At 36.5% G+C, this 14,652-nt stretch overlaps 1 long non-coding RNA gene across 4 annotated transcripts in view; it reads left to right on the forward strand.

Annotated features, from left to right (window-relative positions):
• LOC109850195 overlaps positions 1–14,652 on the forward strand; it is a 50,901-nt gene that overhangs the window by 8,889 nt on the left and 27,360 nt on the right. For 2 of the 4 annotated variants that reach the window (XR_002249379.1, XR_002249378.1), the window contains exons 2-3: positions 418–474; positions 547–672. This is a non-coding gene — a long non-coding RNA (uncharacterized LOC109850195). Of the gene's footprint in view, positions 1–417; positions 475–546; positions 673–11,146; positions 11,397–14,652 lie in introns of those variants that run through there. The other 2 variants (XR_002249377.1, XR_002249380.1) reach the window with 2 other exon arrangements.

Raw genomic sequence — 14,652 nt, forward strand, 5'->3', positions numbered from 1 at the left:
AGATTAGGTATCATGTTAAAATAAAATCAAAAGAAAATTAAATAGTTACCTCTAACTGGAGTAAACTCTCCAATGCTAGGCACGGATGTCGATACATGAGCAGATTTAAGTTCTCTCCTACGCTCTCTCGCTTGGATGCAGGTCTCCGTGATGTATAAGTCTACGTGATCTTCTCTGTGATGGAACTCCAGACATATTCGTCAAGCCCTATAAAGAATTTTACAATTCATATAAGATATATGCGAAATAGGCATATTTATAAATTGGAAGATATAAATTTTAAACAACATGTATTTTTATAATGGTTACTTTTTCACTTTACAGAATTGTTAAGTTCTACAGATTCCCTAGAAGTTGTAGGAATATCAACAAGTATTTTACTATTCAAATCATTCCTAACCCATGAAACCTTATCAGATTCAGGAGATTTATCTTGACATACAACTCCTCCCTGCTCAAATTTGCTTCATAAAGGTATTTAAAATCCATATTATATAATTCTTATTGATTTGATCGATTATACAACATATTTTTGGTGAATTGCAGAAAGGTCAAATCATTGAGGATGGTGGCACACCTATAATGTTGAAACTATATTTGGGTACCCACTCGCCATCAGTAGATAACACCGGAGAGTATACATACCCGGACAACAGCACTAAGGAGTATTGCGTAAGTCTTCTTGATGAAAATATGTTTACTACACCTGAATTTCTTAATTTTTTTTCCCAGAAGTATGTTTTTTCTTTCTAGATTTAACAAAATTGAGGATCATCTGCCACATGAGAAACAATGATTAAAATACTAGAATGAATACTAAAACTTTACATCAAGTTGGATGAAAATATGTTTACTATACCTGTTTTGTACTAGTGTCATACTTTCAGAAAAAGAAAGAAAGAAAGAATAAGGTATGTCTGAATAATGACAATGATCTCTATGTATCCTTCCAGCACCTGGTTGATCGCAACCTACCTTAGATTTACACTTGATAATGGGGATAAATAAACTTGCAATTAGTATATGCATTACTTATTACTTTCTGTTCTACATTGAAAGGGCAAGTGATTGATAGCTAATGTCCTGAATCAGATATCGGATATTTTCCAGCTTGTAGTTTGATAATATGGAGTCAGATGGGTAATAAGTGCACTCTTCTAGGAAAAATGTTTCATGTCCAGTTAATTAGACAAAATGAAAACTATAGTGGAGTTTTGGAAATTACGATAATTGTGTTAAAGTTTTGAACGTTCAAATATTATGTTATGTTAAGTATGAATTGAAGACTGAATACATCCATATGTTGTTTTGTACTAGTGTTCACAGTTCTTGAAAACCTGCCGGTTGTGAATTTCCCATTATCAAGAGTTTCTTGAAACCATTCCAACTCGCTAATGGATACATATGATCTATCAGAAGATTGCTGCCATTTGAATATAGAAGTTGTAAAAAGATGAATAAGGACAAGAAAGCCGTTATGGGTCCAGCCCAAGATAAGGCCCACATGAGGTCCACATGAATTAAAATTCTATTTAGAAGAGGAATTAGATGATCTAGTTGTTATAGGAATAGATATGGAGGGCCTCAAAATAGAATTTCTTTATAAAGGAATTCTATTCATGAGAAACCGGTAAATTTTTTGGTGCTACAGTAAATCATGAATAGTAACCCGAGAGAAGAAAAGAGGGGGAAGAGAGGAAGAGAGAAAGAGAGAGAGAAAAGTTTAAATTATGGATAGCTCGGTTGTCCGATTACAGCGATTCAAAAACCGTTGTCTTCAGAATGACGACGATGTCGAGGGTACAATGTTGGTTTCTACACGAGTGTTGGAGATTTTCAGTGAGATGGGTTTTAAAGTTTTGATGCCCTAGAGGTAACACTGTATCTTTCTCTTGTGATTTAATTCTCAAGTTCAGGTGGAACTTGGAGGGATTGTACTCTAGATTCATAATAAAATATTTCTTTATGGATTGCCCATGAACGTAGGCATGATTTACCGAACCACGTTAAATCTTGGTGTTTGCTTGTTTGTGATATTTTCATCGGTGCCATTAATTGTTTAGTGTTTAATTCTGCAGATTAATATCCATAAAATCCTTAACAAGTGGTATCAGAGTTCTGGTTCAAAGCGTGCTTTGGGATAGAAAAGATGGAGAGTTTTGGCACAATGATGAAATTGGATAGTTCTAATTGGCAAGTATGGAAGTCCAAGATGGAAGATATTCTATATTGTAAAGATTTACATGATCCTATTGAGGAAAATGAAGCCAAGCCAGAAAAGATGATTGATAAACAATGTGAGAAATAACACAGGAAGGTGTTCAGTTATATTCGGATGTGGATCAAGGTTAGTGTGTTTTATCATGTATCGTGTGAGACTAATGTGAAGTCTCTTTGGAAGAAGCTTGAGGATCTCTATGAGCAAAAGACCGCGGGAAACAAGGCTCTTATTATAAGATAGTTGGTGAACTTGAAATTCAAAGAATGAAGAAACATAGCAGGGCACTTGAATGAGTTCAAGAGTTTGATTAATCAGTTAGTTACCATGAAGATGACTATCGATGATGAGCTACATGCTTTATTACTATTAGGTTCTTTACCAGATAATTGGGAGACACTGCTTGTGATAGTCAGCAATACAACTCCAGATGGTGTGTTATCGATGAGTATAGTTACTAGTAGTTTATTCAATGAGGAGACTCGGAGGAAGTCTACCAGCACAGATAACTCACTGGAACTTGTCATGAAGAACAGGGGCAGGAGTAGGTACAATGACCAGTCCAAAGGTCGTGGCACATCCAATGGTAGATCAAAATCTAAAGGGAGAGGTTGTTTTTATTGTGGGAAGCCATGTCATATTAAGAAGAATTGTTGGGCATTAAAGAAAGAGCAAGCTAGGAACAAAGATGAAAAGAAAGATGAGAAGAAAAAAACTGACAGTGACACTATAACTACTTTGTCTGATACCAATGTTATTCTCATTTGCAGGAAAGAAGACTGGTATGTATGTTACAAGTTAAAATTCTAAGTGGATAGTGGATACAGGAGCTACATGTCATGCTACCTCCAATCAAGACCTTTTCATGTCGTATAAAGCAAGTGACCTCGGCAATGTGAAGATGGGCAATACCAGCTACTACAAAATTATGGGACTGGGTGATATACACTCACAGAAAGATATCGGATGCACATTGATCTTGAAGAATGTGTGACATGTTCTCAATTTGCAGCTCAACTTGATTTCGGGTCTTACTTTGGACTGAATGGGATATGAAATTCAATTTGGTGGAGGAAAATTAAAATCACCAATGGCTCTCTTGTGGTGGCTAGAGGAAGTATATGTTATAATTTATATAAGACTCAAGTAATGTTTCATATGATTCTTTGAGCGTGGCTCAAGACAGTGACACTCTCAGTTTATGCCATAGGAGGCTCGGGCACATGAGCGAGAAGGGGTTGCAGATATTAACAAAGAAGTCTCTCATTCCCTTTCCCAAAGATTCGTCACTCATCCCTTGTGATTATTGTTTGTTTGGCAAACAACATAGAGTTTCTTTTAGTAAGCCTTCTAAAAGAAAAGATAATATCTTGGATTTGATTTATTCTGATGTTTGTGGTCCTATTGAGGTGGAGTCATTGGGTGGCAATAAGTATTTTGTCACATTTATTGATGATGCATCACGGAGGATGTGGGTCTTCTTATTGAGGATAAAGGACCAAGTGTTTTCAGTCTTCCAGTAGTTTCATGCCATGGTGGAGAGGCAGATAGGAAAGAAGTTGAAGTGTTTGCACACCGATAATGGAGAAGAGTACACTTTCATTGAGTTTAGAGATTATTGCTCCAAGCATGATATTTAGCATCAGAGGATAGAGCCCGACTTATCACAGCATAATGGAGTTGCAGAGAGGTACAATAGGACTATTGTGGAGAAAGTCAAATGCATGTTGAAGATGACGAAGTTACGTAAGAGCTTCTGGGCTGAAGCTGTTCGTACTGCATGCTACATAATCAATAGGTCTCCTTTAGTTCATTTGGGTTTTGATATTCTAAAGAGAGTTTGGTCTGAAAAATATATTTCCTATTCTCATCTGAAGGTGTTTGGTTGCAAGGTGTTTGCACACATTCCGAAGGAAAAGAGACAGAAGCTTTATGATAGGTTCCTTGCATCTTTCTTGGTTATGGAGAAGATGAGTTCGGCTACAAACTATGGGATCTAGAAAAGAGAGAAAATTATTAGACGAGCAGATGTGTTTTTTTAGGAGGATCAGACTATTGCAGATCTTGGGAGTGCAGATGTGATGCCCCAGAGTTCACACAAAGGCTGCAATCCAAGGTAAAATCCGGATTGTCAAACCTGCCAAGCACCATACACCATGCTACGACATAATTCACCATCACAATCACTATCTCTATAGTGGAATCAACAAATAGGTGAAGGTACAAGACATGCAAATAATGGAAGTAGTATAAAATCAGATATGCACAGAAGAAGTATATCAATAAATCAGCCTAACTGAAATAGAATAAAAATATCTCTGAGTCTGAAATAAATCTCAACACAATGAGTCAAATAAAATATCACTAAGGCACTCAGCCTCTGCAAAATGAATACAACTCTAAAGTGTAAAAAATGAACATAACTATACAGTGGAGCTTCAGCTGTTAAGACTGTGCGACGACGACTATGCTAGAACTCCGTCATCCTGCGGCTCTTCGAAACTCTGATATACCAGAAAGAGACAATTTAAACAAAAAGAATAACAACAAGAGCGTCAGAGCATTATAGCAAGATTACCTCCAACCACCCCCAGGGGAAAGGCTGCTAGATGAAGTGGAGGCTTTATCTATTAAGCATAGTCTACCTATATTATTTTCTCTATATCTAATGGAGTTAATATTTAGACACCTACAAAACGAGATGTAGTACGTTGAGTTAAATAACCCAAACAAGAAAACCCTCATGTATATACCATATGCCTCAAATTGTAGGCACCTAAACATTAACACTGAACTAGAGATAAACAATCTAAATAAAATTAATAATTAGAAACCCACAATACGAGACTGGTACATCGAGCAAAATAATCTAAACAAGGAAACCCTAATATATAAACCAAATGTCTTAAATTATGAATCCTTAAACACCAATTCTAACTCTATGAATAAAAACAGTACTCAAACAAAAATACTCAAAACCTTATCTGTATAGTACCATTATCACATCTCAAACTACCTTTGAGTAGTCGGTGGAATAATAAGAGAAAAAACACACAACTCATAATCACCATGGTCATATCATGTATACCATATATCAAAAGATGTACCCTACTCATGGGCAATCTAATATGGGAGCAAAACTATAAATGTAGCATATATATGTATGCATCTCTACGAACAATAGCAATACTTTTGTAATGCTCGCACAATACTATGCGGACAATAGATACAATCCTCCTTACTCAATCGCTCTGTAACAATAGGTTTTATTCCCTATTCCGGGTACACAAAATAACAATATTTTTGTAAGGTTCGCATATTACTATGCGGATATCGGATACAACCTCCTTACTCAATCTTCCTTACGGCAAATAGATTTTATCTCTCTATTTCTAGAATGCTCATTCGTCCAATGGTAATAGGTTTTATCTCCCTATTTTCGGATATACTTCCAGATGATCGTACAACGGTGAATAAGCATATCAGCCCAACCCGAAAAACATACACCGATCGAGTATTTGGTTCAATCGAGGTTTCGTTACGGGAAAAACAACCAAATACCCCTAGTGTGGTACAACCGAATCTCTCATTACGAGATAAACACCTACACTGAGCATCCATAACCATGAGCAATAGTTTATCATATATTAATTCACTTTCACCAACTCAACTTGTATCAACTATCTCAATAATGTGAGTCAAAACATTTATCATATATTAATTCACTTTCACCAACTCAACTTGTATCAACTATCTCAATAATGTGAGTCAAAACAACATAAACTAAGTGTACGTGCACCAACTCAACTTGTATCAACTATCTCAATAATGTGAGTCAAAACAACATAAACTAAGTGTACGTGCACATATCTTGTTGTGCGTGTCAATATGAACAATACTTATCAAAATCCCCTTTTGGGTTTCTCATATGTATGCTATGACACTATTCATACGTGCCCATGACTGCACGTGTAACATCATGCGGCTCGAACTCCGCGAACGCAAACAACACTCAAAGAATAAACTGGATCGCCGAGTGGTCGATCGCCGCTAAGCCCGCGGTTGACCAGCCAACGTTCGTGTGCAAACATGCACGAAAAGGTCGGCGTTCGACCACTGCTAAGTGCACGGTCGACGGGACAGGACCAAAACTGGTTCTCAGTCTTTGAACTTGCAGAACTTATAACTCATCAAAAACATGTATTTTGTCATTATAAATCATATGACAAGATTAAAACTTAATTTCTACATATTAGAAAAATATCCCATGATTTCTCAAACTCTTGATTTAATCTAATCAAGCTTAACATCCCAAATAAGTAAAATTTTCACAAGAATCTTAGTTATCGACAAAATTAGCATAAATATACTTGCATGAAACATGATACAGATATAACAATTATTTATCCACATTTTCAGATCTTGTTTGCCCCAAACCTAGGGTTTTAAGTATATCTAATCAACATGTGAACTCGTTAAAACATAATTCTAGGGTTTAAACATCATTAAAACATGATTAATAAGATAAAAACGAATTTAAAAGCAACCCTAATTATAATGATCACGCTTATATTATAAACAGTAAGAAAAACATGTAGATCTAACATTTGTTTACAGTCTAACATCAAAAATCTAGTCTTTTAACATTTCTGGTTAAGATTTAGACATGTAAACACAAATTAAACATCTAAACTAGTTATTTAACTATGGGGATGGGTTTGGGTGCAAGTGATCTTACCTTTACACGTGAACACGCCTCTGAAACGAACATAAAAAGATCTCTTGATGCCAAACGTCACAATTTCTCACCTTTCCTTCGACAAACACCCCCGAGATCTATCCCAAAACTCACAATTAGGGTAGGGTTTGAGGAGGAAGGTTGTTTGTGTTAATCTCACATGAAAAAGGGTTAAAAGAGCTTTAAAACGTATATATACTTAGGGTCATAACTGTGATTAGTATAAACAAAACCCAACCCGAAATAAACCTGGCAGAAATAGGTTCGCCTAGCGATCGACCGCCTCGACCACAACAGTCGACTACGCAGGCTCCTGGGCCGTGCTCAGACTAGGGTTTGGTATATTGACTATAACTTTCTCATCCGACCTCGGAATGAGGTGATCTAAGATTTGTTAGAAAGATATTGAAGAGACCTACAATGTTGGTCTTTTATATTTTTCCAGATTCTAAATATATCAGTACATAAAACATAGAAACACTTAACTAGTTATTTTTCTCAGATTTCTTTTCGTGCATGTTTTGTGCATTTGCACTCATATATTCACAAATATATATTGAATTAATCTCAAATCAATTCTTATCATAATTAAACATCAATATATGTTATTTTTCACCATATAACATATTTATTATTATTTATCATAAAATATTCAAATTTACGGGGTTTTACATTTTTCCCCCTTAAAAGAATTTCGCCCTCGAAATTTCGTAATCGTATATTAGGAATTAATAATACGAGAAAAGTACTAAGAGGGGATAATCTAGACAAGGAAACCCTCCTGTACATATCTTATATCATTAATCCCTAGATATGAATCACTAGCAATATCTATGCTTAACAATCTAAAGTGTGAATACTCACACTTAACCCCTAACTAAACAGAACTAGTACATCAGACAAAAAATCCAAAGAAGGAACCCCCATATATATACCATATATTCTGAATAATTAGGAGCTAAGTGTTAATACCCCTATTCTAGCGTTAAATATAAATATGACCATGTAGAAAATCAAAAATCATAAACATCAATAAGCTATAACCAAATCAATTTACCCACTCAAACAGTTGCAGGTAGTCGGGACGCACATTCTCATCGCATTCCTAAGAAGTCTTCTCAGCTCTTTTCCATCTCTATTGAACTTTAACTTAAGGTATTACTTTCTTTCTAAGCCTCTCATCCTTTCTATTGAACTTTAACTTAAGGTATTACTTTCTTTCTAAGCCTCTCATCCTTTCTAGCAAGAATACAACATGTGATCTCCATGGTAGTTAAATCTATCTGAAACTCAAATTCTGGTGCATCAATCACGCTCTGCTACTCCTCATCACGCAATTGTTTCTTAATCATCAAAAAATGAAAAATATCATGTATACTCAAAATTGATGCTAGAAGATCTATCCGATACAAATGGCTCCAAAATGTTCAACTCTCATGAACAGACCAATATACCTTGGGGTAAACTTTCCCCGTCTACCGAGTCACTGAACTCATCAGCGATATTTTCAATAAGACATAGTCCCTAATCTAGAAATCTAACGGTTACCGTCTCTGGTCTGCATAACTCTTTCGATGACTATGAGCTGCAAGAATGCATTCCCGAATATCTGCTACCTTCCTTGTAGTCCGCCTCACAGGCTCCTGTCTAAGCAATAAACTGTCATGTGATTCTACCCAACAAATAGGCGATCTACAAGGCCTCTCGTACTATGCCTCATATAGTGCCATGCTAACAGTATATGATAAATGATATTATAAGCAAACTCAATCAATGGGATATGATCCTCTCAGCTATCGTGCAAATCTATAATACATGTACACTACGTGTTTTCCGACACTTGGTTTTACTCGCTCCGTTTGTCCATCCGTCTACAGGTGGAAAACACTAGAATATCACAACTGGCTACTGAACAAATCCTGAAAGCTCCTCCAGAAGTGTCTCTTTATATCTTTGTACATTTTTCTTGTGCCTGCATGCATTATATATCTGGTATGATGCGCCTCAACCATCACAAAATATAAGCCATACCCTACGGATCTGCATCAAAACTCCTCCTAGTCCTGCTAATGATGTGTCCATGTAAACGACAAATATCATATCACTGCTCAGAAAAATCAAAATTATTACTGTAGTCTATCTAGCCTTAATAGTCTCAAAGGCTTCCTGGCACCTCCTACCCAAAGCAAACTATACACCATTCTTCATAAGGCGTGTAAGTAGTATCACGATCTTTGAAAAAAGTCTTGAATAAACTTTTTCTCATACCCTACCAAAACTACGAATCTCCGTAATGGTTCTTAGCGGCTCCTAATCAAGTACAACTTTAATATTGTCTGGATCCACTGATATGCCCTCCTTGCTAATGATGTGGACTAAAAATCTGACCTCTGATAGCCAAAACTCGTATTTGCTGAACTCAGTATATCACTGATACCTCCAATCTTGACTATCAACAATGCCCGCAAATGCCAATAGCAGATGATGCTCGTGTTCTGCCTACAATCTCGAAAGGATAAGAATGTCGTCGATAAAACGACCACGAACTAGTCCTAACATGGACGAAAAACCCGGTTCATCAAATCCATGAATACCACGGGTGCATTGGTCAGTCCAAATGACATGACAAGAAACTCAAAAGACTCATATCGAGTCCGAAAAGACGGTTTTAGGAATATCCATTTACCGCACTCGTAACTGGAAATAATTAGAACGAAGATCAATCTTCGAGAAATACTATGCTCCCCGCAGCTAGTTGAACAAGTCATAAATCCTCGATAGTGGATACCTGATCCGGGAAGTGACCTTGTTCAACTCACAATAATCTATACATAATTGCATGGTACCGTCCTTCTTCTCTACGAAGAGGACCGATGCTCCTATGAAAATGACTTTGACAAATAAAACCCTGAGTTAACAACTCATTTAGCTGAGCTTGTAGCTCCCTCATAACAGCGGCTACCATATGATAGGGTGCTCGAAATATCGGTATGGTACCTGCTGCAACTCGATACAGGAAAACAACCTCTCTCACTGGAAAAAATCTAGGTATGTCCTAAAAGACATCCGGATACTCTGTGACAACTCTGGTCTCGCTCAAATCTGCACCCCGATCCCATATCATCACCTCCTCGATGCATGCCAGAAATAACACCGCATTATGGTTACCCTATGAGGTTGCTACTATCTATACAATCCTAACGAATGTTCACAAGCGTACTATTTTAGCAAAACAGTCGATACTGATATTGTAGGATAATAACCATTCCATACCAAGAATGAAGTAGAAATTCGATGTCCACAAAATGACTAGGTCAAATATTAACTCAAACTCATCAAGACCGATGACGCATCTCTTACATATACTCTCTAATAGGGACACCTCCCCTTGAGGAGTAGAAACAGATCACGAAACATCTAAGGTCTGTGTAACTAACTGAAGCCTATTCATGAAGGCATGAGATATGAAAGAATGTAAAGCTCCTGAATCAAACAAGATTTGAGCTAGAAAAGAATTTACTATGAAAGCTTCACTTGCACTATGATCACGTGGTACGACTACATAAACCCTGTCGGTGGTTGGCGACTGCTGTGTTATTGGCAGTGGAACGTATGGGTCAATCTTACCCTGATGAACACTCTGAATAGCGTATTTATGGCCTATTAGCCCCCAAATTCTCAGAATAACAGGTAGTACATCTATCCTCTGATGCTGGTTGTAACCGTAGCCCTGAGATTGTTGATCCTGACCATTATCATGTTGGTCTCATGCTGGTGTACTGTGACAATCCTTTGTCCTATGTCCTATCTTGTTAGAATTGTAACATGTATCCCGAATCCTACGCTGCTATGGTGCTCTCGAATCATGTTGGTCTTGATTTCATAATTAACTACAGGCATATCTCCTTGCTTTATCGAACTAGCTCTAACTGCTTGTCGAAGAAGTAAATAAAATTCTCCCAAACAAGTAATATTCGCTACTCCAGTAAAAATCTAAAGTCGTAGCTATCCTTTGCTACTATTCCTCGGTGATGTTCTCTATGCTGAATATTTTTAACCTTTGGTTTGGTACTGAGTCGACGTTAAGAATTTTTTTTACATATTTCTTCCAGTTATAGGCTGCACAAAAAAATCAGTGTGCCCTAAAACTAGGGTGCTCTTAGTGGCTGATATCTTTCTTATTCTTTCAGAGCCAAGCCTTGTGTTATGCGGCTCTATCAATAGTTGGTTGTGGTAATGATGAAATCATTGGTATTGCCTCTTCAATAGGTACGACTGGTACAATTTGTGGTGGAACTCTAGAAAGTCGTACGGCTGGCGGAAACGGATACACTTCTTGCTCCTCGAGTGTTACGAAATCTTACTACTAACGACGCCATGAAGTCAACCAGGCACTGTGGAGCCTACTGTGGCTCGGGCTTTGCTTGTCCAGTTCTCTAGGTACGAGTTTTATCTCAACCACATACTCATCTTGACGTTTATAATATCAAGAGGAGAGCTTATATAAGTCACAGTAAGTGAGATCACAAACATATATATACATAACGTATCACAATACGTATTTATAATATATAGTATTCACACAAATACTTTAAATCAACATACAATAGTTGTCAAAAAAATTCAAAAATTTTGAGATATACACATATATCGTCCTCACTCATTCTAGGATTTCTTAGCTGACTCTATACATGAATCCTAAGAAAATCTATCGTAGCTCCAACATTTGATATATGAATGATCCTAAGAATGATTGAACTAGAGCTCTGATACCAACTGTGACGCCCCAGAGTTCACACAAGGTTGCAGTCCAAGGTGAAATCCGGATTGTCAAACCTACCGAGCACCATACACCATGCTATAACATATTTTACCATCATAGTCACTATCTCTCTAGTGGAATCAATAAATAGGTGAAGGTATAAGACAGATAAATAATGGAAGTAGTACAAAATTAGATATGCATAGAAGAAGTATATCAATAAATGAGCCCAACTAAAATAGAATAAAAATATCCCTGAGTCTGAAATAAATCTCAACACAATAAGTCAAATGAAATCTCACTAAGGCACTCAGCCTCTACAAAATGAATACAACTCTAAAGTCTGAATAATGAACATAACTATACAGTGGAGTTTCAGCTGATAAGACTGTGCGACGACAACTATGCTAGAACTCCGTCATCCTGCGGCTCTCTGAAACTCCGATATGCCTGAAAGAGACAATTTAAACAAAAAGAATAATAATAAGAGCATCAGAGCGTTATATTAAGATCACCACCATCCGCCCCCAAGTGAAGGGCTACTAGATGAAGTGGAGACTCTATCTATTAAGCATAGTCTACCTATATCATTTTTTTCGTATCTAATAGAGTTAATATTTAGATACCTACAAGACGAGACGTAGTATGTTGAGCGAAATAATCCAAACAAGTATACCCTCATGTATATACCATATGCCTCAAATTGTAGGCACCTAAACATTAACACCGAACTAGAGATAAATAATCTAAATAAAATCAATAATTAGAAACCCACAACACGAGACTGGTACGTCGAGTAAAATAATTCAAACAAGAAAACCCTCATATATATACCATATGTCTCAAATTATGAATCCCTAAACACCAATTCCAACTCTATGAATGAAAACAATACTCAAAAGACAATACTCCAAACCTTATCTGTATAGTACCATTATCACATCTCGAACTAACCTTGAGTAGTTGGTGCCATATATCAAAAGATGTACCCTACTCATGGGCAATCTAATATGGGATCAAAACTATAACTGTAGCATATATATATGTATGCATCTCTACGAACAATAGTGATACTTTTGTAAGGCTCGCATAATACTATGTGGACAACGGATACAATCCTCCATACTCAATCGTTCTGTGACAATAGGTTCTATTCCCTATTTCGGGTACACAAAATAATGATACTTTTGTAAGGCTCGCATAATACTATGCGAATATCGGATACAACCTCCTTAATCAATCGTCCTTACGGCAAATAGATTTTATCTCTCTATTTTCGAAATGCTCATTCATCAAACGATAATAGGTTTTATCTTCCTATTTTTGGATATATTTTCAGATGATCGTATAATGGTGAATAGGCATATCAGCCCAACCCAAAAAACATACACTGACCATCTTTGAGTATTTGGTACAACTGAGGTCTCGTTACAGGAAAAATAACCAAATACCCCTAGTGTGGTATAAGTGAATCTATCATTATGGGATAAACACCCATACTGATCATCCATAACCATGAGCAATACTTTATCATATATTACTTCCCTTTCACCAACTCAACTTGTATCAACTATCTCAATAATGTAAAACAACATAAACTAAGTTTGCATGCACATATCTCGGTGTGCGTGTCCAAATAAACAATACTTGTCAAAATTCCCTTTTGGGTTTCTCATATGTGTGCTACGACTCTATTCATATGTGCCTATGACTGCACGTGTAACATCGTGCGACTCGAACTCCGCGAACGCAAACAAAACGGTGCAAACAACACTCAGAGAATAATCTAGATCGCCCAACGGTCGATCAGTGCTAAGCACGCGGTCGATCGGCCAACGTTCAGGCGCAAACATGCACGAGAAGGTCGGCGGTCGACTGCCGCTAAGTGCGCGGTCGACGGGATAAAACCAAAACTGGTTCTCAGGCTTTGAACTTGCAGAACTTATAACTCATCAAAAACATGTATTTTGTCATTATAAATCATATGACAAGATTAAAACTTGATTTCTACATATTAGAAAAACATCCCATGATTTATTAAACTCTTGATTTAATCTAATCAAGCTTAACATCCTAAATAAGCAAAATTTTCACAAGAACCTTAGTTATCGACAAAATTAGCATAAATATACTTGCATTAAACTTGAAACTGATTTAACAATTATTTATCCATCTTTTCAAATCTTGTTTGCCCAAACCTAGGGTTTTAAGCATCTCTAATCAACATGTAAACTCGTTAAAACATAATTCTAGGGTTTAAACATCTTTAAAACATGATTAACAAGATAAAAATGAATTTAAAATCAACCTTAATGATCATGATCATGCTTCTATTATAAACAGTAAGAAAAACATGTAGATCTAATATTTGTTTACAGTCTAACATCAAAAATCTAGTCTTTTAACACTTCAGGTTAAGATTTAGACATGTAAACATCTAACATCAAAAATCTAGTCTTTTAACACTTCAGGTTAAGATTTAGACATGTAAACACAAATTAAACATCTAAACTAGTTATTTAACTATATTAACACTTCAGGTTAAGATTTAGACATGTAAACACAAATTAAACATCTAAACTAGTTATTTAACTATAGGAATGGGTTTGGGTGCAAGTGATCTTGCCTTTGCTCGTGAACATGCCTCTGAAACGAACAACAAAAGATCTCTCGACACCAAACATCACAATTCCTCACCTTTCCTTCGACAAACACTCCGAGATCTCTCCCAAAACTCACAATTAGGGTTAGAGTTTGAGGAGGAAGGTTGTTGGTGTTAATCTCACGTGAAAAAGGGTTAAAAGAGCTTTAAAATGAATATATATACTTAGGGTAATAACTGGGTTTGGTATAAATAAAACCTAACCCGAAACAAACCTAGCAGAAATAGGTTCGCCCAGCGGTCGACCGCCTCAGCCACAGCGGTCGACTGCG

Source organism: Asparagus officinalis, chromosome 7, assembly GCF_001876935.1.
Source record: "Asparagus officinalis chromosome 7, Aspof.V1, whole genome shotgun sequence".
NCBI classification, from domain to species: domain Eukaryota; kingdom Viridiplantae; phylum Streptophyta; class Magnoliopsida; order Asparagales; family Asparagaceae; genus Asparagus; species Asparagus officinalis.